We start from the raw sequence: 23,505 nt of genomic DNA, 5'->3' as shown, positions 1-23,505 counted from the left end.
CCCTTCTTGTGACCCTACCCATTTTCCCCAGAAAAGTATCTGAGCTTGCCTTTTCCCCTGTTATCTCCGCTCCCCTCCCAAACCCAAGAGGCCCCCACCCACATCACAACCCATCCCTTCCAAATCCAGGCCCTCCCCTGTCTCACCTGCCACCCTGCAAACAACTGTACCCCTCCAAAGAAGCAGTCCATCTCTAGCAAACCCAAACCCAAAAACCAAACACTCCACCCAAGACTGATCCTTGATGTACTTGCATGCCCACTTGATGCCCCTTCCTGTGGAGGTTCCTTGGCATTGATTGGAATAAAGCTTGGGCACAATCATGTGCATGAACTTGATTTTCGACTGGCAAATGGCCTTTGCTGTTTATCATTTGCTGTTAATAAACCCAAGATGATGTTTTGTTGGTTATACATTTGTCCTGCCATTAATATTCTACCTTTTTGTTGTTCCTGAGTAATTTGTGTTGTATGCCTACAGTTGTGTGTGCTTCACCCTGATTGCTGATGCATTTTCTGTTGTTGGCAAATATGACTTTGTGGGCAGTGCTGGTGTCGCCCAAGAGAAATGTGTAGATGTTCACTCTATGGATATGTGTTTGTTAATCCAATTGGGGTGTCATTGCATTATGTTATGTTTGATATGGTAAGTATTTTATCTTGGTTTGGCCAATGTTAGCATGTATAGTGTTGGAATATGCCCCCTGATATGGATCGGTCATTCGTCTCATGCATGGAAGGTCAAATTTTGCTTGTCCATAAATGGAGGATGTTCAATTGTGCTACCTTCCTTTACATTTGACTGACCATGTGTCTATTTTAATGTGTGTACTTTCCAGATACTTGATCTACATGAATCGCTCATGCTGTTGGTCAGGAGCAACATGGTGTTGGCGTAGCTGTGAGGCTTGCAAGCCCTGCCCACCAGGAACCAAGCACACAGCCGCCGCTCTGGCCGCTGCTGAGCGTCCGTAACAAGGATCGCGCGCCGCCCAAGGGGAACGAGGGTGTGGGAGCCCTCCCCAGTTGCCCGGTCACCGCCGCCACCTGGAGAGGAGAAGACGAGGCGGTAGCGTCGCTCGGGGAGAGGACACCGAGGGCCGCGCAAAATTTTGGAAAGAGTGCCCGGGAGCTAGCGAACGCGCGCTGGAGCACCAGGAGGCCTAAGGCTTTTGGCTGTGCCGGGAGGCCGGAGCAGAGGCACCATTATACAGTGAGGGAAGTGTGTTTTGGCCGTTTCTACACACACCCAGAGGAGAAGAGGGTGTGAGGAGTCTGGGCTATCCTTCTGACTCTTAAACTGTTTACTCGTGGAAACTTGCAGCAAGCAGGTACTGGGAGGAGGGCAAAATGAAAGTTTTCTGATGATGTGCATTGCAACCAACTTGCTCCCTATTTAAAAAAAAATATATATCAAACCGGCGGAGAATATTTGTTAAAAATCTTTTTAACATTGATATAGTCGTCGAGGATTTTTGTTTTCTTTTTTGACTGTCAACTAAAAAATATGGACTCTTTAGGTAAAGGTGCAGAGAAACTTCAACAGTTTGATACAGTTTATATCGTCTGATACTATCTGATACTGCCCTTTTTCGCGACTGGAAAAAAGAGGAGGGGGTTAAAAATAAAAAAGAAAGGGGTATAAAAGGAGAACTAAAAGACTCGGGGCTCTAATGTTGCTGGGTGCACAAGTCGATCCATCTTGGCACCTATATACTCCCTCACGGCCTTTGAGGAGTGTGATTAAACTAGCAATATCTGATGCGCTAACGGCAGCGGCTGGAGTAATAGGTCTTATTAGGCTTTATCCCACGCGTTAAAAACAAATATGGCACCCAAAACTACTCAGAATCCTGGAAACAAGACTGAAGGAGTTAAGACGACACGTGTTGGAAGAGATAAAGGAGAGCCAACAGGAGTAAACAAACGCCTGAAGTCAATAGTAGGCAAAGCAGCTGGGAAAAATATGCTGGGATTGGAGAAAGATGCTAAGATGAGCGACAGTACTAGCCCCCGCTGGAAATCAAGGGGAAAGGCAAAAGTCAATCTACTATTACGACTTTTCTTGCAGGCGGGGCGCAAGATATCTTCTCTGCACATATAACCCCCCCTCTGAGAGCAATACGCTAGGGAAAGGACCTACCCTCCTGAGTACCAGTAACAGCGCAGGGTTGTGTATCAAAAATAAGGAACCCCTTATTAAACCTATACAAGGCACCGAGAACTTGTAAGAGATCGAAGATAGTAATAGGGAGACTAGAGAGAAGGAGCTCCGCCACCCGCTGGGAGCAAGCAGTCCCAAACACAACAATCTGATCAAATTGAGCAGCCGGAGTGTCAGAGCAGGGAAGGAACTGCAAGCACATCAGGACCTGCAGCAGAAAGGGAGGATCTACATAAGTCTCTAGGCAGCCCTAAAAGATGGGGTAAAATAACTGGAAAAAAAAACCAACTTGTAGATTGGGGCAAAGATAGTAGTGACAAATTTTACTCTTTGACAGAAGAGTCTGATCTCTGCAGCGTCGATCACAGCTTTGGTGAGTCTGAAGATAGCGAGACATCTGAGGCTGGAAATAAATCATCAAGCAATGAACCTACAGTGTGGCAGCTGCGCCGACACCGGAAATCCGTAAAAACACGGCCCTGTTCTCAGGAGGGTTTTGAAAACTCGACCTCTATGGGTGGTAGGACTTTAAAGTGGGACTATTCCGTATTGGACTAGCAGACACTCCCACCATAAGTAACCAGGGCTCAGTTAATGGTAAAATGGAAACAGATACAGGAGCTTCTGCTGGTAATTCATCTGCGATGGGCATCGAGGCATGGATGCTGCAGTCAATATATATTTCAATGAAAGAGCTGCAGACAGAGACTAGGATTGAAAGCCGGCGTGCCAGGATCGCCACAAAGAGATTGCAGGGGACGGTCCATAAGGTTGCAAAATCGTGTACAGAAATCGAAGCAAAGCTATGCTCAATGGAAGAAAGGATATTGACAGTCAAGGAGGATATCGATACTCTTAAAGAGCAGAGCGCTACGAGAGACGAACAATTGACGGATGTAACATGGAAAATGGAAGATTTTGAGAATAGACAGAGAAGGAACAATCTTCGATTTCTGGGTATACCGGAAGGGCTAGAAGGAAGTAATATATGGACATATATGGCCAACCTCCTGCGCGGGGCCTTCCCGGAACTGGGGAATTGGGATTGGGAGAACGAGCTGCAGCGGGTCCACAGGTTTCCGACAACCCGGCGGGAGGGGGGCCAAAGGGCAGATTCTAAATACCCCAAAGCTATTTTTTTTTTTTTTGGAAATGACTTACTACGACAGGAGATATCTGATAAAGCTCGTCCTAATACCCCACGTACTGTGGAGGGGGTTACCTTCTTCACTTGCCCTGATTTCTGTCATGCCACTGTTGAGCGGAGATGGCGGCTTCGACAGCTCATTAAACCATTCTCAGACAAAGGAGGGCAGGCATATCTGTTGGCCCCTGCTCGACTTAAAACAGCAATGAACGGAAAAGTAAAAGTATTCACTTCAGAAATTAAAGCAAAAGAATATTTGATGGGGGCAAGTAATAGAGCGCAGAGACACATGGAAGGTAAAGGTGCTTAGGAGACTGGTGGGTGGGTGGGCCCACAATATTCAGGCCATTGGTGGTCTGATTGCTCAACAGGATGGGGGGCCAGTCCCCGGGAGGGAGGAAGGGAGCTTGGGAGGGGGATGGAGGAGACTGGTCTGGGGCGGAGGATGGGGGTAGGGGAAGGGGAGCGGGGAGGAGGAGAGGGATGGGGTAAGGGATAGAAAAACAAGGGAACAAAATGGAAAGGAAAGGACCAATAGAAGCAAGAGAAATGGAAAAAGTAGGAAGAGGGGAACAAAGAGAGAAGAGAATTCAAGAGAGTGTGCAGCTAGATAGGAAGATCTCGGGGGGCAGAAAGAGAAAAAAAAGGCACAAAAAATAGTAAATGGCTAGACTTCGAATTGCCTCAATTAACATATGCGGACTAAATGACCCTCATAAAAGAAGGAGAGTGGTTGAAGAATTAAAAACCTTTAAGGCAGATATTTATTGCCTACAGGAGACACATTTGGAATATAAAAACTCTGGAATTCTTGGATCGCTTGGTATGAAAGTGATCGTTCGGTCAGAACAAGAGGTTAGAACTAAAGGGGTGGCAATATTAGATCGAACTAATAAATTAAATTTCATCAGGCAGAAGGCGGACAGGGGCGGGAGATGGGTAATTGTAGAGTGCAGTTATGGGCATAGTAGCTTTACATTATGCTCTTTATATGGGGTAGTCACGGACGACCCAGTAGTTTTAGATACCCTCGCTATTGAGTTAACAGGATGGGCCCCTCCCTATATTCTATGTGGTGACTTCAATTTTAATGGTTCTTGGGAGGGACTACAGGATTTATTAGCGTCCACAACTAAGAAGTATCAGGGGCGTAAACCTCGGGTATATAAGGCAATGGTTGCCATTCAGAAAGAATTAGGATTAGTGGACGCTTGAGCGAAACTATGTAAGCCAGACCCTGAATATACATATTATTCAGCCCCCCATGCGAAATTAGCACGACTTGATTATTTTTTGATTTCTCCTGTATTATTAAAGCAGGGTAGGATGGAGTCATATCCATGGGCTATATCAGATCATAACCCCTTAGTATTCGATTTGGAGTTGGATGGGCTAGAACCAAAGGTTAGGAGATGGACATTTGAAAGAGGGCTCCTTAAGGACCCGGAATATTGTGAGTATATGAGAAAGTTGATAGTTGAATTCTTGGGGTTCAACCAGGGGTCAGCTCCAGTAGAGATAGTCTGGGATACCTTAAAAGCAGGAATTCGAGGTGAAACGATGAGTTTTAGTTTTAAAAGGCAGAAAAACACCCAAGGCAGAATAAAAGATTTCCAAACGAAGCTGAGGGTAGCAGAAAGACAGTTGGTTATAGCTATAGAAACTGGGGTGGATTTAAAGAGGGCTCAGGAGGAAGTCGTTATAGCTAAAGCAGCAATTAAGGAAGTTATTGCTCAAAGAATAGCGGAGAAATATTTAGTACAGCGCTCACAAGGGTATGAGTATGGAGAAAAATCTGGGCGCTTGCTAGCGATACGGACAAGTCAGAAAATAGCACCCGGGTCATTAGAGAGATTAAAGATTGGCAAGGACAGATAGTATCAGAAGTGGATGGAATTAGGAAGGTGTTTCACAGATACTACATGGAACTATATAATGATACATCTGCGCATCCGGAGGAAGAAATGCTGGAATTTTTATACCCCATTAAGGTTGACAAGCTATCCGAGAGTGATAACCTATATATGGGAGAACAGATAGATATTTTGGAAATTGATAAGGCAATGAGTGATCTTACCACCGGAAAAGTCACAGGCCCTGACTCGATTTCCTTAGAGTTCTATAAAACCTTTAAAGTATTATTACTCCCAGTGATGATAGAGCTACTTATTCAGGTACAAAATGGAGGGGAAACCCCCCATCATGGGATATGGCCAACATAGTAATGTTCTTGAAGAAAGGGAAACCCCCATTAAACCCAGCCTCATACCGGCCGATCACATTAATCAACAGTGATGCTAAAATATATTCAAAGATATTGGCCGCTCGATTATCCCTGGTGATTAGGAAGCTAGCTTCCCCTAGGCAGCATGGGTTTTTCCCGGGAAGGGATACTACTGATCATATTCAAAGAGTTCTTGCACTCTCTGATGCTACGGAAGTAGCAGAGGAACCTATGGCAGTCGCATTATTAGATGCAGAGAAGGCATTCAACCGGGTGAACTGGAATTACCTGTGGTATGTAATGGAGTATTATGGGTTAGGGAAGAAATTTATTGTAGCAGTAAGGGCTCTATATAGATCACCGGCAGTGAAAATACAACTAATGGGAGGGCAATCTGAGGGTATCCAGGTCAGGAGAGGTACTAGGCAGGGATGCTCATGTTCTCCGCTCCTGTTTGCTTTATATATAGACCCCTTGCATAGACAGTTGGAAGAGAATAGCATGATTACACTGATACATAGGCAGGGATGGGATACAAAAGTCCTAGGATACGCAGACGACATAGCTATATTAACTCCCACCCCTGATTCGGCATTATGAGAGGTTGAAGAGGTGACGACGAAATTTGGAAGATTTTCTAGATACCTGTTAAATAGAGCTAAAACGCAGCTACTGGCTAATCAATATACAAGCACCCAGGATACTCGAAGGGTGGACCACACAGTATATCTGGGTATAAATATTACACCAAAACTAGGAGAAATTGTTAATTTGAATTTGTATCCCATACTTGCGAAAGCCAGAAAAGATATGTGCAGATGGAATAATCTACATCTGACTAAAATGGAATAATCTACATCTGACTATTATGGGGAGGTGTAATATGGTGAAAATGATCTTCCTCCCTAAGCTGCTGTATCTGTTCCGTGCCGTACCGCTGAGCTTTACTAACCTTAGATTCAAGGATATAGATAGAGTGGTTATGAGATTCATCTGGGCATATGGTAAATGTAGAAGAGCAAGTAAATTTATGTCTCTTCCTCGAGAAAAGGGGGTGTGGTCCTTACAGAATATAAAATTATACCAAATGGCAGCAGCTTTTCAGTATATGCGCCCATTATGGGGTCCTAAGAAAGAAGGGACCGCGGAAGAGGATTGCCCTAATATATACGAGTTGCAGATAGGAGCAGCAGCCAATGGGGGTTTGGTAACGTTTCATGAGCCTGGATATTATAAGAAAACTCAATATAAGGTATTGGAAGCGGCCTATAAGTGTTAGCGATCATGGTATAAAAAGAAAGGACTTGGCAGATATAATTATTATACCATGATTGAGAAGAATCCATTGCTCCCCGAAATATTTAAGGATAGATGTATGGCAAGCTGGGCCTCTTTAGGTATAGTGAGGCTAGGGAATTTTTTCGATAATTTTGGGGTGAAGGCGTTCGGGGACCTACAGGAGCAGTATGGTTTAGAGCGAAGGGACTTCTTTAAATACCTACAGATACAAGATTTTCTCGCAAGGAAAACAGGGGGTGTGCAGGGATTTAGAAGTAATCAATTGTTGAACGACATCCTGGCCAACCCCAATATAGCAATCAGGTCGATTTACCCATTACTGCTGGCAGAACTGCCTGACGATTTAGAGAAGAATAAGGAGAGGTGGAGAGAGATGCTAGTGGACGGGAGTAATAACTTTATAAGGTCACTAGAGCTGGGACACACTATCCTACTCTCCTCTTCCCTGCAAGCACAACATTATAAGACCATGTTTGACCTGTATCATACCCCAGCTCATCTCGTCAAAAGGGGGAGCTTGTCAGGAACAAACTGTCCAAGATGTGGGATGTATGGAATAGACATTGTACACATGATGGCTACATGTGGGGAACTAATGGCTTTGAGGGAGGGTATTCAATCTGTCTTGAAAGAGGTTCTGGGATATGATCTAGCTCTTACCCCCGAGATCATGGTTCTAGGGGTCGCTGGAGAAGTGGGCGGTCCACATAGAGCATTTATTTTTGTGGCCATGGCAGTATATTGAATATGTATATCATCTTCGTGGCTGAATGTACGACCTCCGTCTTGGCAGCAATGGCTGGCTAGATTGCTGTCTGTATCTCAATTGGAAGTGGCACTGTATGAACGCAAGGGGAAACACGGCAGGAGCACCAACGCCGACGGCAAAGACCACGGTGAGTACTGCACCTACGACATAGGGGAGGGGGGAGGCAAAAAACAGGGACACACACACTCAACACCCCAACCCCCACCCCGAACCTCACCCACTACAACACACACACAAATGCATATCTATACATTACAGTAACACCCCGCAACCCCCCCGGAAGAATGCAAAGACAAAAGGAAATGGGTGTAACTATTGTAATATATCAAAATTCAGTAAGCAAAAATATACATATATATATACACTATAAACAAAATATACACCACGATTAGTAGTCCCGGTTTTGCACCATTCATAGTCCGTGGACCACTGGTCCCAAAATGCATGGGCGAGGCCCACACAAGATACCTGAACATGACGGAGAGAACACTGCAGGGGCATCAGATAGAAATACAACAGGCACCTCAGGGGGAAGGGAAGGGGGGGCACCTCAGCTGGATGAGTGCACAACGCCAGATCCACAAGGGGGCACCATGCCCTTTGATGTATCCTGGGGAGTGCAAAGCCACAGTCTCTCAAGTCTCTACAGTGGGTGGGTTGCCCACTGATCAATCCTGGGGAGTGCCTAGCCACAGTCTCTCAAGTCTCTACAGTGGGTGGCTTGCCCACTGTACCATCCTGGGGAGTGCAAAGCCACAGTCTCTCAAGTCTCTACAGTTGGTGGGTTGCCCACTGATCAATCCTGGGGAGTGCAAAGCCACAGTCTCTCAAGTGGATGCATGTCTCCACTGGTTCTGGAGGGGGACTGGTGCCCAGAGTGCTTCATCCTGTGCAGGACAGATGCTGTTCTCCACTGGTTCTGGAGGGGGAGTGGTGCCCAGAGTGCAGCACTCACCCTGTGACGGTCCCAGTTGCGTAACTGCCCCTGCCGCTAATGGGCTAGCGGTGCTCGCCTTGGCGGTCTTTGCCCTGTTCGGCTGTCCTTACCCTGTTCAGCGGTGCTTGCCATGGCGGTCTTTGCCCTGTTCAGCGTTCCTTGCCCTGTTCAGCTGTGCTTGAGTTGGCGGTCTCTGACCTGTTCAGCGGTCCTTGCCCTGTTCAGCGGTGCTTGAGTTGGCGGTCTTTGCCCTGTTCAGCTGTCCTTGCCCTGTTCAGCGGTGCTCAAGTTGGCGGTCTTTGCCCTGTTCGGCGGTCCTTGCCCTGTTCAGCGGTGCTTGCCATGGTGGTCTTTGGCCTGTTCAGCGGTCCTTGCCCTGTTCAGCGGTGCTTGAGTTGGCAGTCTCTCACCTGTTCAGCAGTGCTTGCCGTGTTCAGCGGTGCTTGATTTGGCGGTCTCTGACCTGTTCAGCGGTGCTTGCCCTGTTCAGCGGTCCTTGCCCTGGCGGTCCGTCATTGCCCAGCTGGGCTGTGGTTGGCGGTCCTTCATGGGTCAGCTGGACTGTGGCTTACGGGGCCCTCCTGGGCAGCTGGGCTGTAGCTTGCGGGGCCCTCCTGGGCAGCTGGGCTGTGGCTTGCGGGGCCCTCCTGGGCAGCGACGATGGGGCTGGCGGTGGCCTCTTCTGGGCAGTGACGATGGTGCTGGCGGTGGCCTCCAGGGCAGCGACGATGGGGCTGGCGGTGGCCTCCTGGACAGCGACGATGGGGCTGGCGGTGGCCTCCTGGGCAGCGACTATGGCGCTGGTGGGGCTCTCCTGGCCAGCAGGGATGATGGCAGTCTTCTCCACTGTGCTGCCCCTCCCAGACTTTGCAGGTTTCTTCTGCCCCTTCCTCACCTTGGGAGGAGTCACAGCTCAGTCCACACTCCCCCCGGGACCCCTGTGAGCAGCTTGGCTGGCTGGAGTCTTCCCCCTCTCCCGCCGGGCACTGGCCAACTTCTGGTGCTTCACAGGGGGGGACTGGGTGTGCTGTGGCTCCGTGACAGACTGCCTGGCCTGGTGGCCGGTGCACTCCACATACCTGTAACAACAGGCACCACTGGTCCCGGAGATTTTTTGGCTGAGGTGCTAGTACGCGACCTATGAGTTGGACGGGGTGGTGGGAAATAGGTTAAGGGGGGACAGGAAAAGTTGTTTGGACACACTGGGATGGGTAGCTGGAGGGGGTTTGGGAGTGGAGGAAGAGGTGGTGGTTGTAAGATGTGTGATTTGGGTGCAGGTGCATGCGCTGGAGGCTGTTGTGAGGTGGATGGCTATTGGGTGGGTGTGTGCCTGCGTTTGTGTATCTTTGGAGGGGGTATCACAGACACACTGGGAGAGGACACAGGGGACGTGTAAATGGTAGTGGGGGTGGTGAGTGCACGTGAGCGGGGTGTGGTGGTGGGTGTGCTGGTGCGGGACATAGTGGCTGTAGTGGTAGTGCATGCAGGTGTGAGTGTAAACGAGACTGGGAGGGAGGAGAGGGACAAGGGGGAGGGGGACACAGTGGAGGCAGTGGATGTTGGTGTGTCTGTATGTGTGTGATGCTTGCGTGAGTGCCTGTGGGATGTGTGATGCTTATGTTTGCCTGAGCTTCCCTTGTGTGGTGAGGTGTGTGCAGGCTGGTCTGATGGTGTGATTGGGATAGGCAGAGGTACAGGGGATTGGGTCTGGGTGGAGGAAGTTGGAGGGGGTAGGCTAGACACAGGGACAATGGCTGCCATCAGTGCTGAAGCCAGAGTTTGAAGGGTTCGATGAAGGGCAGCCTGACCAGAATGAATGCCCTGTAGGAATGCATTTGTGTGTTGCAACTCCCTTTCTACACCCTGGATGGCATTCAAAATGGTAGACTGCCCAACAGTGAGTGACCTGAGGAGGTCAATGGCCTCCTCACTGAGGGCAGCAGAGGTGACAGGGGCAAGGGCTGAGGTGCCTGGGGCGAAGTTGATGAACACCCTCCTGGGTGAGAGGGCACGGGGCGAAGGCTGAGGGGCTGCTGGGAGGGCGGTGCTGGTAGGGGGGTAGCGGCTGTACCTGTTGAAGTGGGGGGCACAGATGTTGCCGCCACCACAAGGGAGCTCCCATCGGAGGACGAGTCGGTGTCGCTGGTTGCAGATCTTGTGACCGCTGTGGTGCTCCCCTCACCCTCCGTCCCACTGGTGTATTCAGAGTCCGTAGTGTGGGCCTCCATGCCCATGTGGGATGCAGCTCCCTCGTGCTCCGGTGCCACTGTACCTCCGCCTGATGATGCTAATGCACACAAGAACAGGGAGACCGCAAAAAAAGGGGGGGAACAGAAGAAAGACAGATTGAGTGCATGGCTTACCGCTAATGTTGGCGGACAATACAGACACAGCAGCCCCCTGCACTACGTTGCGCTGTTGGGCTCTACAGTGCAATTCCTGGGAAATGGCCTACAAGGCTATGGACGACATCTGCACCCATAGATGACACAGGGGCATGAATAGCTGTACTTGGCACTCGACAGAGGTGGTGTGGGGGGCCACAGGGCCATGTCTTCCGAATAGGCCTAGCCTACGGAACTCGCCCTGGCCTAGGGGAACCCACAGCCCTCTTCGCCCACCCAGACACCTTCACTGAGCGGAATGTCAGCTGAATGATAGTGTACTCACCCCCTTGTGTCTGATATGATGCCCTCAAGCGCCCATCCAACTCAGGGTAGGCCACCGCCAGGATCCGGAACATCAGGGGGGTCATGGTTCGACGGGCACCCCTCCCACGTTGGGAGGCCATCCCCAGCTGAGCCTCCGCCGTCTTCTTGCTCCAGCGGCGAATGTCCTACCATCTCTTCTGGCAGTAGGTGCTCCATCTGTGGTGAACCCCAGGGTCTAGACGTCCTTGGTGATGGCATGCCAAATATCCTTCTTCTGGTGTGCGCTGACCTACATGAAATGTACAGGGGAAGAAGAGAAGTCATTACCAACTGCACCGTCAAAGTGAGTGGCCCACATCCCGACCTTTGCCATGTGGCACATGCATTCACCGTCTTTCATGCACGCAGAACTCTGCCCCCATCCTTCTTACAACCAGCCCTCTCCACACATGCATAGCCCATTCAACATGCTCCCTGTGTACTTACCTGTTGGTCTGGGGGACTGTAGAGTAGAGTGTACTTGGGGAGGACGACGTTGACGAGCTTCTCCAACTCCTCTGCAGTAAAGGCAGGGGCCCTTTCCCCAGATGCACGAGCCATTGTCTCTTCCAGACCGAGGTCACAGCAGCACTTGCAGTGTAGGTCCACTCCTGTCAAAGATCAGGTATCGACTGATTAAACAGTTCGAAAATGGCGGTCACGTCCGCGCCAGTCACGTCCGTGGCGGTGCGTACCATCACCGCCGGCGTACATCGTCATTGGCTCCTGGGACCCATAGGGTCCAATGTTAACCAATGCAGCATTGCGCCGCGGTCTTTCACCGCCTACCGCAACGATTACCTCACATCCCATTGTCCCGCTTTAGAGGTCAGGCAGCCGCCATTTCAGGGGCCCACATGGCCTAATTACCAACTGTGTCAAACATACCTAGGCCTAGTCTCAACACACATACAGGCCAGATTTTGTGTATGATTGATGTTCTGTGTAGACTGTGGGTACATACCTCTGAGTTGTTCGACTCTGTGCTCGCTGTTGTCCTTCATAGGCACCGTCCGCTGAGACAAGTGAGGAGATGGCGGAATCCTCCGGTGTACCGACCGCTGGTGGACCTGTCGACAATGGAGGAAAGAAATTTGATCATCACCTACAGGTTTGACCGTGCCACAATCCAGGAACTGTGTACCCAGTTGGAGCCAGACCTGATGTCAGCAATCCGCCATCCCACTGGAATCCCCCCTCAAGTGCAGGTGCTATCAGTGCTCCATTTCCTTGCAAGTGGGTCTTTTCAAACAACTGTGGCCATGGCATCAGGGATGTCCCAGCCGATGTTTTCCAACGTGTTGTCCAGAGTGTTTTCTGCCCTGCTGAAACACATGCGGAGCTACATCGTTTTCCCTCAGGTGGAGGACTTGCCTACAGTGAAAGGTGACTTCTATGCCACTGGACATATCCCCAACATCATAGGTGCCATTGATGGGACCCATGTGGCTTTGGTCCCCCCCCACAGGAGTGAACAGGTGTACAGGAACCAGAAGAGTTATCATTCCATGAATGTACAGATGGTATGTTTGGCAGACCAGTACATCTCCCATGTGAATGCCATGTTCCCTGGCTCATGCATGATGCGTACATCATGCGGAATAGCAGCATCCCTTATGTGATGGGTCAACTACAGAGGCACCAGGAGTGGCTATTAGGGGCCTCTGGTTACCCCAACCTGTCATGGCTACTGACCTCAGTGAGGAATCCCAGGACCAGGGCAGAGGAACGCTACAATGAGGCCCATGGGCGGACTAGGAGGGTGATAGAACGCACCTTCGGCCTCCTGAAGGCCAGGTTTAGGTGCCTCCATATGACAGGTGGATCCCTATTCTACTCACCAAAGAAGGTGTGTCAGATCATCATGGCCTGCTGTATGCTTCATAATTTGGCTTTACGACGACAGGTGCCTTTTCTGCAGGAGGATGGTCCAGATGGCGGTGTTGTGGCAGCTGTGGAACCTGTGGACAGTGTTGAGGAGGAAGCAGAGGAAGAAGACATTGACAACAGGAACTCAGTCATCCAGCAATATTTCCAGTGAAACACAGGTGAGAATACATTCCTGCCTACTACAAGTACTTTTACACTTCTACCGCTATCCTGTCTGTCGATTTCACCCAGTGTATGATCACTGAGTTGTCACTTTCCCTTACGGTTTCACAGGTGTGGGTTCCAACGTGTGTCATCTGCTTAGATTCATCATAGACTAGAGCTGTGTGACATAGGTATGTTGACATTACTATTTCCTGGAAATTTTGTCACTGTAATTGCAAATACACTATTTCAAAATCACACACAGACTCCAGATCTTTTGGTGCTTTAGGTGTGTTTATTTACATACAAAATAATGGAGGGGGAAGTTAAATGGTGAGGGGTGAGGGCGGAGGAGTGTCCATGGCAGAGTCCAGTCTATTTGTCTCATAGGTGCATTGCCCATATGTGCATAGGAAGTGGAGCTGGGGCAGTTCCAATATGGACAGGGTGACAAAGTGGGACAGTGGGTTGACAATCAGGGTGGTCTCATTTCTTGGCTGGGGTCTTGGCATTGTGCTCTGTCTTGTTCTGGATCTCAGGGACAGCTTGCGGGATGGTTCTCCATCTGCAGGGGGGGGTGCTGGTGTGGTGGTCCTGTGGCGGTGCCTCCTGTCCACTAGCGCCACCGGAGGTGGTGGGCAGTTCATCGTCCATGCTAGTGTCAGGGGCCCCTTGGAGTGCCACAGTGTCCTCCTGGTGTTGAGTATTTCCTTCAGCACCCCTACGATGGTGCCCAGGGCGGAGCTGATGGTTCTGAATTCCTCCCTGGACCCCAAATACTGTTCCTCCTGCATGCGCTGGGTCTCCTGAAACTTGGCCAGGACCGTTGCCATCGTCTCCTGGGAGTGGTGGTATGCTCCCATGATGGAGGAGAGGGCCTCGTGGAGAGTGGGTTCCCTTGGCCTGTCTGCCCCCTGTAGCACAGCAGCCCTCCAAGTTCCCCTGAGTTCCTGGGCCTCCGTCCCCTGGACTGTGTGCCCACTGCCACTGCCCCCAGGTCCCTGTTGTTGTTGGGATGGTGGGTTATCCTGGGTTCCCTGTAGTGGTGGACACACAGCTGATTGACGTGTCCTGGGGATGGAGGTATGGGCCCGCTGGGTGGGTGCTGTGCTGGGGTTACCAGAGGGTGGAAGGTCTGTGGTGGCCTGTGCCTATGTGAGGGGAACCGACTGTCCCGAGGCCCACGATGGTCCTCGATGGTCATCTGGATCCAGTTGGACCTAGCTGCTGTCATCACTGTGGGCCTTTTCTGTGGGTGGGGTGGAGATGTCTGGACCCACCTGTCTGGTGACGTTGGGTAGTGGTCCTGCAGGGGTGTAAAAGCATAATTATTTCATCTGTGTGTGTCATGGTGGGCAATGGGTGGGTGACCGTATACCCCAGTGCTTGCATTCCTATGTGGGGACTTGTGTGATGCTGGTTTAGGGGGGTGTATGGGTATGTGCAGTGGGCATGCTTTAGTGACGGGTGTCCATGCGTTGGTCTTACATGCAGGGCTTGGTGTTGGGATGTGTGGTTTGTGATATTAGTACATTTGTGAGGAGTTGGAGTGATAGGGGAGGGGGCGAGGGTGGGGGTATGTGATAGCATGCAGGTAGGGTGGGGGATATGGTAGTTAAAGGTTTGACTTACCAGAGTCCATTCCTCCACTGACTCCTGCGAGGCCCTCAGGATGCAGAATCGCCAAGACCTGCTCCTCCCATGTTGTTAGTTGTGGGTGAGGAGGTGGGGGTCCGCCGCCAGTCCGCTGAACCGCCAGGTGGTGTCTGGAGACCACGGAACACACCTTCCCCCGTAGGTCGTTCCACCTCTTCCTGATGTCATCCTGATTTCTTGGGTGTTGTCCCACTGCGTTGACCCTGTCCACTATTCTTCTCCATAGCTCCATCTTCCTTGCAATTGAGGTGTGCTGTACCTGGGATCCAAATAGCTGTGGCTCTACCCGGACGATTTCCTCCACCATGACCCTGAGCTCCTCCTCCGAGAACCTGGGGTGTCTTTGCCGTGCCATGGGGTGGTGTAGGTGATGTGTGGTGTGGTGCGTGTGGTGATAAGTGTGGTGATATGTAGTGGTGTGTGGTGTTTTGTGAGTGGAAGTTGTGTGGGTGATGGTGTTGAGTGCCTGTGGATGCTAGTTTGTGGATGGTGGTGTCTCTCTCTGGCCTTCTCTCTGTAATATTGGTCGTAGGGGTTTGTGGGTGATGTGAGTGTGTGTTTTATATTGTAATGGGTGTGTGGGAGTGGTGTGTGTATGTGTATCAGGTGTGTGTATTTGGAATTGTCCAATGTGGCGGAGTTTTGTAGAAGTGTGTGTATTTTGAGCGTGGCGGTGTGTACCGCCAATGGAATACCACGGTTGAAAGACCGCCGTGTGGATTCGTGGATCGTGATAGCATGGGCGTATTTCTGTTGGCCTGACGGTGGAGGTTTTGTTATCGCCAGTTTATCACTGACCTTTGGTGTGGCAGACTTGTGTGGGTGTCTGAATTTTGTCAGATTTCGAGATGTGGGTCATAATAGCTGTGGCGGAATTACGCGGCCGCGGCAGTATATTGGCGGTCTTCTGCACGGCGGTAAGCGGCTTTTACCGCCAATGTTGTAATGACTACCATGATAATGAATGCAAAAGCATGTCCCAGAGATTCGTGGAAAGAGGTTACAAACCATGAATTGTACAAGCTGCTTGTGAGAAAGCTAAACTAAAATGAAGAGAAGAACTGCTTGTCCCCAAGCCCCTTGTGAGTGATTAAACCAACATACAGGCCAGGTTTATCACCACGTATAATAACAAGGCAAGGGAGATAAAGAAAATTCAGTGTGAAGTTCGGCCTACATTATTGATAGAAAATAGTTTGCACGATATAGTTGATGAACATCCTAAGGTGACCTTCAGGAAGGACAGACTCAGTAAGAACAATGTTGGCAAAAAGATGGAGGTGGAGAGATCCTTTAAGGGTTTCTACCCTTGCCTTAATTGTAAGGTATGCAAAAAGAGTGTGATGAATACAGAGTACAGATTGCCTTTAACCAATGAAGTTATCACCATTAAGTCCTACCTTTCATGCTCTTCGGACTATGTGATTTATGTCCTGGTATGCCCTTGTGATCTATGGTATGTCTGGAGCACAATACATCCTGCTAGGAAAAGAGTTTTGGAACATATGAGAGCTATCTCACATGCTGTCCAGCACTACCCTGTTGCACAACATTTTCAGTTGAAACACAATAGAGATGACTTGAAACTGAGGTTTTTTGTCATAGACAGGATACTTAAAAATAAAAGAGGTGGTGATAGGGTGAAAACATTGAGGTGACTGGAACCCCAGTATATAATTGGCCTTAACACTTAAGTCCCTATCAGACTGAACATCGACGAATAACTATCTGTGCACTTAGGCTGATAATGTATTCTGTAGGATAAGCATGACTTTGCCTGGATGATTTGAAACTTTAATATCTAATACTTAATTATTTTAACTATGAGGATTGAATCTGTTAGTATTTGTAGTTTTCTTTATTTATTTTCTTATTTTAGTAAATTGTATGTTTTAATAGATAATTGTGGTGATTGGCCATCAATACTCTCACTAAGAGTCTCTTTTTATTTTTTTCTTTCTATTTCTATTTTATTTGGGTTTATAATATGGTGGCACTAATCACAGCATTTGTATCTTTCTATGTCTCCCACAGGTGTGCATGAATTCATTTTTCTGGATATTTGCATGTGTGATCTTCATTCCGATCCCCATTAGTGTATAGTAGTCATTGTTTTCACTACATTATGGTATGATCATTTATTTTAATTCACATATGGATAATCATTATGTAGCTGAGATTTATCATTTCATGCTTTTGTATGTTTAGGTTTATAGATATATTTGAACCTCAGCATTAATGTTTTATGAAAAGTTTGCCATAACCATGATGATAGATATCAGGCTCTGAAGACTTCATGTGAGTAAAAGCGTGTACACTGGGTGAAACATGCTAATGGTTTTTCAGCAAATCCTCTTCATTTCCAGGCCGTCAACCTGAACCTTTTCAGTGGTTCCTGTTTTAAAATTGGAAACAGAAGAGGGGACAGTTTAATCAATAATCTTTACTTTTTTGACTCCCTCAGAGTGATCAGAAGAGGAAAGCAACAGAGTAGGCCATGTTGGAGCTATCAATATCACACATGCTTTCTCTCCTCTCACTCTGACTAGGAAGGGTTGTATTAGGGGAAAAGGAGGACACATATAAAGAAGCACCAGAGGTCACCTGAATGAAGGAGCATTGACTGCTCAAGCTTTTTCTTCCTTCACCCTGGGAGAAAAGATCTGACCCTTCATATGCATCTGGGAGATTAAGAGATCTGTCAGGGTAAGTCCCCAACTATGGCCTATGATAGAAAACACTCTTGGGCAAACAGAAAATTCCACTGAGTAGGGAATCTCCCAGCTTAGACTGTTCAACAATATGTTGGAGAACCTCTGAATATGAATAGAAGGGATGGCTGCAATATTCAACTCTGCCCACTGAAACATTTATCAGTTATCCTGGTGAGGGACTGAGATCTGGGCCCTCCCCGTTTGCTGATATTTGTTTTTGTTGCCATAGTGTCTGTCCTTATTAACACTGTTCTCTCTTCTGAGTTGCAAAGGACTTTAAGACATGCCTCACTGCTTCCAACTGCCTCCATTTGGAAGTTCTCTAATTGTGATGAAGGACCACAATCCTTGAACCTGACAATCTGCCAGCCATGCACCCCAGCCTGATAGATGTCATCTGTTGTGATGATTACTGATAGGGGCGGGTAAAGCAGATTTCCCTTCAGCAGATTTTCCCTTTTTTTGCCACCAATTCAAGTCTACTCTTGGATGATCAGCCTCAGGGACCCTCTTCATCCAGTCCTGAATGCTTGTTGACCGATTAACAAAATGAAATCCATGATCATGTGAAGGTGGAAAATTGCCCACGGAACAAAGAAGACTGTACTCACCATCTCTAGCTTAGACCTGTAACTATAAAGATTTATTTGTAGGCTTCTGTATCAGAAGATAATTGATATGAGTGAGGATATTCATTTTATTTTTTCTGTAAGAGTCATTACTCCTCAATCTTTTCATAACCTTGCCCCTATAGAGCAAAGATCTTGAGATGGAACCAAATTTGATCTTTCACAGTTTATTGAGAATACGTAATGTTGCAGAAAATTGAGTAGCCTATGTGTGTGTTGCACACATCTTTGGAAGATGCTTGGAGTAAGCAGTCATCCAAGTAAGGGTGTTTGAATATTATCTCTTGATGGAGTGGGGTCACTAAAGCAGCCAGCAGCTTTGTACATACCATCAGAAATGACTTTAGACCAAAAGGTAGAACTGTACATTGAATGTGGCAATCCTCTGGAGCAAAGCAAAAGAACTTTAATGGCTTTCACAAATAGGAATGCACAGGTATTCATAATGAAGATCCATAGTGGTTGGAAAGTGTGCAGTGTTTATCATTGGAATGATGGATTGAAAAGTGATCATCTGAAAAAGCAGTTTTTATGCACAAATTCATCCACTTCAAGTCTAGAACTAATCTGAAAGACCCTGATTCCTTTTAAAACAAGATGATAATCAAATAACACCCCTTGCCATTCTGAGCTTGGCACTTGAATGATAGCTGTTTTGTCCAATAATGTCTGGACACCCAACAGCAGGGCTGAATGCCTCGACTGATACTTTGACAAAAACGTAGAGATGAGTCCCTTCTCTGGAGGCTATTTTAAGAAGTCTACACTGCAGCCTTTCCTGACTATGCTCAATGCACTATAATCCATCACATACTGTTCTCCTACTTGAGGGAATTTTTGAATCGCAATCCTCCCTGTTCCGTAACCTCAGAAGTCTAATTGTTGCTAGGACTTTCTCTTGGTCCAACTGGATTGACTTGACTCCTCTCCTTTGGATGTTCGATGTCTGAATTGATACTTCTTCCTTCTGTAAAGATATGAGCCCCAGTCTTTTTTTGGTAAAGACCTTGAGGCGTGAACACCAAGATTTATGGGTACTTGAAGATTTGCACCTGTATGTTAAGGCATGCTTCCAATCTTTGAACGCCCCGGTGATCACAGCATCCAACTGATCGTCAAAGAGTTTTCATCCATCATAGGGAATTTTTAGTAACGCCATCCCCTCTGCTACTTCTGCCTTCAGATCCCTCATCCAGAGACGCAGGGGCTTTTTACGAGTTTTGTGGTCCAAGGACCACCATGTTGGCAGTGGCGGTCATACCGCCAACAGGCTGGTGGAGAAGACCGCCATATTATTCCCAACATAATACAGCCAAAGCACCGCCAGCATAGCCACTGTGGTCTGGCAGCCACAGATGACAGTAGCCACCTGCTGGCTGGCAGGTACAATGTTTCAGGTGGACAGATTACGAGGTTGCACACCACCAAGGTTTCCACTGCGGTCGCACCACCATGGAAACCCAGGCAGAAACCAGCAGCATAAAAGGAGACTCTCACCTTCAGGAAGCCATACTCATCCAGAACCACCATAGAACCAGAACTACACGTCTTCCTGCTGCTTATGCTTGCACAAAGACTTTGGAATCAGCGATGACAACGTCAACAGCAACGTAAGTATACACACTTAACTGTTATTGCTGTACATTGTCAATTTTGGTACACACACATACACACAACATTCTGGAAGCGGGTGCGAGGGCGACACTCACACCTAACAGCACACTAACACACACACTCACAGACAGCCACACACTCCATGCATGTATACAACAAACATGGCGCAGCCACCACACACACAAACATACAAACGTCACAAACACATACAGGTGCACACGGTAACACTACACACTGTCATGCTCACACAGTACCATATAACACCACAACACATCACAAAAACAACACAACCTCACCATCACCAATCACTTGGCAGGGACCCACAGGGGACACTACCCAGGGGCACAATCACACAAACCTCACAATGTGACATTGAGGCAAAACACACCTACAAATACACAGTCGTACTAATTACCGATTGACCAACAAAGAACTCCATGTCCAACGGTTCTTGCACATAACGCTCACACAGTCAATGCCCACAAAGCCAAAAACTCACCAACAATCACAACACCACCCGCACACAATACCACCACAACTAAACCCCTCAATACAGAAATGTACATCACACAACAAATACCCTACCACTTTTGGAAAAAGTCACTGGATACAACCTCATATACTGCCAAATAACACACATAGCTGAACCAGAATACACACATACATACACACAACTAATGTCAGTCAGGAACAACTACATACTACAGAATGAAATGCATGACAAAGATGTAACCAGTAAACCAACAACTGGCTTGTTCCAAGTATATTTAGAAACCTCAATTTAGAAAAACAAAGGCCATAGGCCAGTCCATTTTTAAAAGTCCACAATGCACACAGTGCACAAACGTGTGCTCCGACCTTGACTCTTGACTGCCATGTAACCTCCACAGGAACGGGAATCAATTGTGCAGACAGGCACCTCAGGGGTTATCTTGGGCAGGGGAGAGGGTGGTTTGGGGTTGGATGTCTGGAGGGAGGGCTTTGGGATCTGGCTTGGGAGGGGGGTTTGTGATTAGACTTATGCTGTGAGGGTTAGCTTTTAGGTGGAGGGGTAGACTTCTTGGCAGAGGGGCATGGGAACTTGCAGGGGCAGGGGAGGTCTTGGAGGTAGAAGGTCCAGACATGGGGAGGGACACAGCACGTTTAAAGGTATCACGGGGTGGGAGAAGAGTAGGGAAAAAGCCAAACTCCAAAGGGAAAAGTTTTAAACACACAGGATGGTAATAGCAAAAGAGTTTGGGTGTGAAGGGAAAGGGAATGGTTGTCTGAAGTGTTGGTGTGGATATTTCAGGTGCATGTTTGTACAAGGTATTCTTTTGGGTGGTGGGTGTCAGTTGGATGGGTGAGTGCAGGTGTTTTTTTCTTGGGAGGAGGTGGGGAGGAGGTGGTGGGAGATGCTGCTGGGGGTGGGTGAGTGTCTGTTGGAGTGTTGACTGCAAATATGGTGGATGTGCTGCAGGTAGTCATTTCTGTGGTTGTGGTGTCTGTGGATGTGGTGACCGGTGGATGTCTGAGGGTCTGCTGTGGTGCTGTCTTTGGGTAAGATATGTGTAGTGGATTGATCTGTGAATGTTGGTGTGGTGTCTACAGCTGTGTCAGGTGTTGTATCTATGATGCTTGGGGTGTTAGGGCAGGTCATGACTGTTGCTGGGAGTGCAGGTGTAAGTTGCTTGTGTGCATGCCAGTGATATGTCTTGTGGTGCTTGTGTTTGTCAGTGCTACCATTGGATGTTGAGGTGGATGCATGCTTGTCTGTCTGTTTGCTTAGGCTGGGTCGAAGGAGAGGGATTTGGGATTAGGAAGAAGAAGATGGAGGGCGGATGCAAGACAAAGGGTGACTGCTGTCATCAATGTGGAGTCCAGAGCCTGAAAGGATCTCTGTTGGCCAGCCAGTGCACTGTGAATGCCCTATAGGAACACATTACTCTGTTGGACTTCAGTTGCCAACCCCTGGATGGCATTGACAATGGGCGACTGACTCACAGAGATCAACCTCAGGAGGTCAATAGCCTTTGGGGCAGCAGGGCTGACCGGGGCAGGGCAGAATTGTCTGCGGCAAATGAGATGCCCACCCTCTTGGGTGAGTGGGCGCGGCCAACTGGGTGGAGAGCTACAATATAGGTCGGTGGTAATAAGGGGGGTGGCGGACTGAGAGACTGAGATGGTGCTGGGGTTGTCCCAGATGAGTCCGCCACCACCAGGGAGTGTCCACTGGAGGAGGATTCCAATGATGATGAACTGGATCCTGTCTCCTCTGTGACACTCCCCTCACCCTCTAGGACACTGCCCCCTTTGTTGTCAGTGGTATCAGAACTCTGGGTCCAGTGGCCAGCAGCTTCCCCACTTGACTGTGCCCCATCTCCTTTGCGTGCTGATGCTGATGCACAGAAAGAGAGAGATGGTCATCATGCTCGTCATCAGGAGAGGAGTCCCAGAGAATTGGTCGTCATCTTAGAAGGTGTCTGCTGGACCAGGGAAGTGACTCCGTCACACCACAGGAAATTTATTCGGTCCTTCTGGTGCAGGGTGAAGCGAGGGAGTACCCAGAGCGTGCACATCTTGGAAGGTGTTGCAGTTGCTGGCTGGAGCTGAAGTTGCAGGGTCACAGTAGCCTTTCTGGATACTTTGTTGCAGTTACAGCAGTTCCTGGAGCAGTCTGCGGTTGCTCCAACGGTCAGAGGATGAATCAGGGGTTGCAGAGGATTCCTGGTGGAAACCTGCAAGCTGAATCTGAAGAGAAACCCAAATGAGAAACCCTAAATAGCCCTGAGAGTGGGATTGGCTACCTAACCAGAAATGCACCTATCAGGAGGAGTCTATGACAGCACCTACCGGCATTGTCCACTCAGAGATCTGTAGAGTGTCCCCACACCTTGGAAAACAAGATGGCTAACACCAGGGACACACTGGAGGAGCTCTGGGCACCACCCCTGGGGTGGTGATGGACAGGGGAGTGGTCACTCCCCTTTCCTTTGTCCAGTTTCGTGCAAGAGCAGGGACTGGGGGTCCCTGAACTGTTGTAAAATGACTTATGCAAGGAGGGCACCATCTGTCCCCTTCAAAGCATTTCCAGAGGCTCTGGGAGGCTACCGCTCTCAAGCCTGTTGCACCTATTTCCAAAGGGAGAGGGTGTAACACCCTCCTTCCAAAGGAAATGCTTTGTTTGGCCTTCCTGGCACTGAGCTGCTCAGACCCCAGGAGGGCAGAACCCTGTTTGTGAGGTGGCAGCAGCTGTAGCTGCAGTGAAGCATCATAGAGCTGGTTTGACAGTACTGGGGGTCCATGGTGGAGCCACAAGGATGCATGGGCTTGCCCCCCCCCAATACCAGATTTGGTAAGGGGGACAATTCCATGATCTTAGACACCTTACATGTCCATATTCAGAGTTACCATTGTGAAGCTACATATAGGTATTGACCTATATGTAGTGTACAAATGTAATGATATCCCCGCATTCACGAAGTCCGGAAAATTGGCCCTGGACAGCGTGGGGGCACCTTTCCTAATGCAAGGGTGCCCTCACACTAAGGGCCATATGTAGCAAAGGTTTGCGAGTCGCAAATGGCCTGAATCGCTATTTGCGACTGCGGAAAATCAGAAATGGGATGCAAAAATCCCATTTCCGACTC

Source organism: Pleurodeles waltl, chromosome 3_1 (assembly GCF_031143425.1).
Source record: "Pleurodeles waltl isolate 20211129_DDA chromosome 3_1, aPleWal1.hap1.20221129, whole genome shotgun sequence".
In the NCBI taxonomy this organism is placed as follows: domain Eukaryota; kingdom Metazoa; phylum Chordata; class Amphibia; order Caudata; family Salamandridae; genus Pleurodeles; species Pleurodeles waltl.
The sequence above is the reverse complement of the archived record's forward strand: the minus strand, read 5'-3'. Positions refer to the sequence as shown.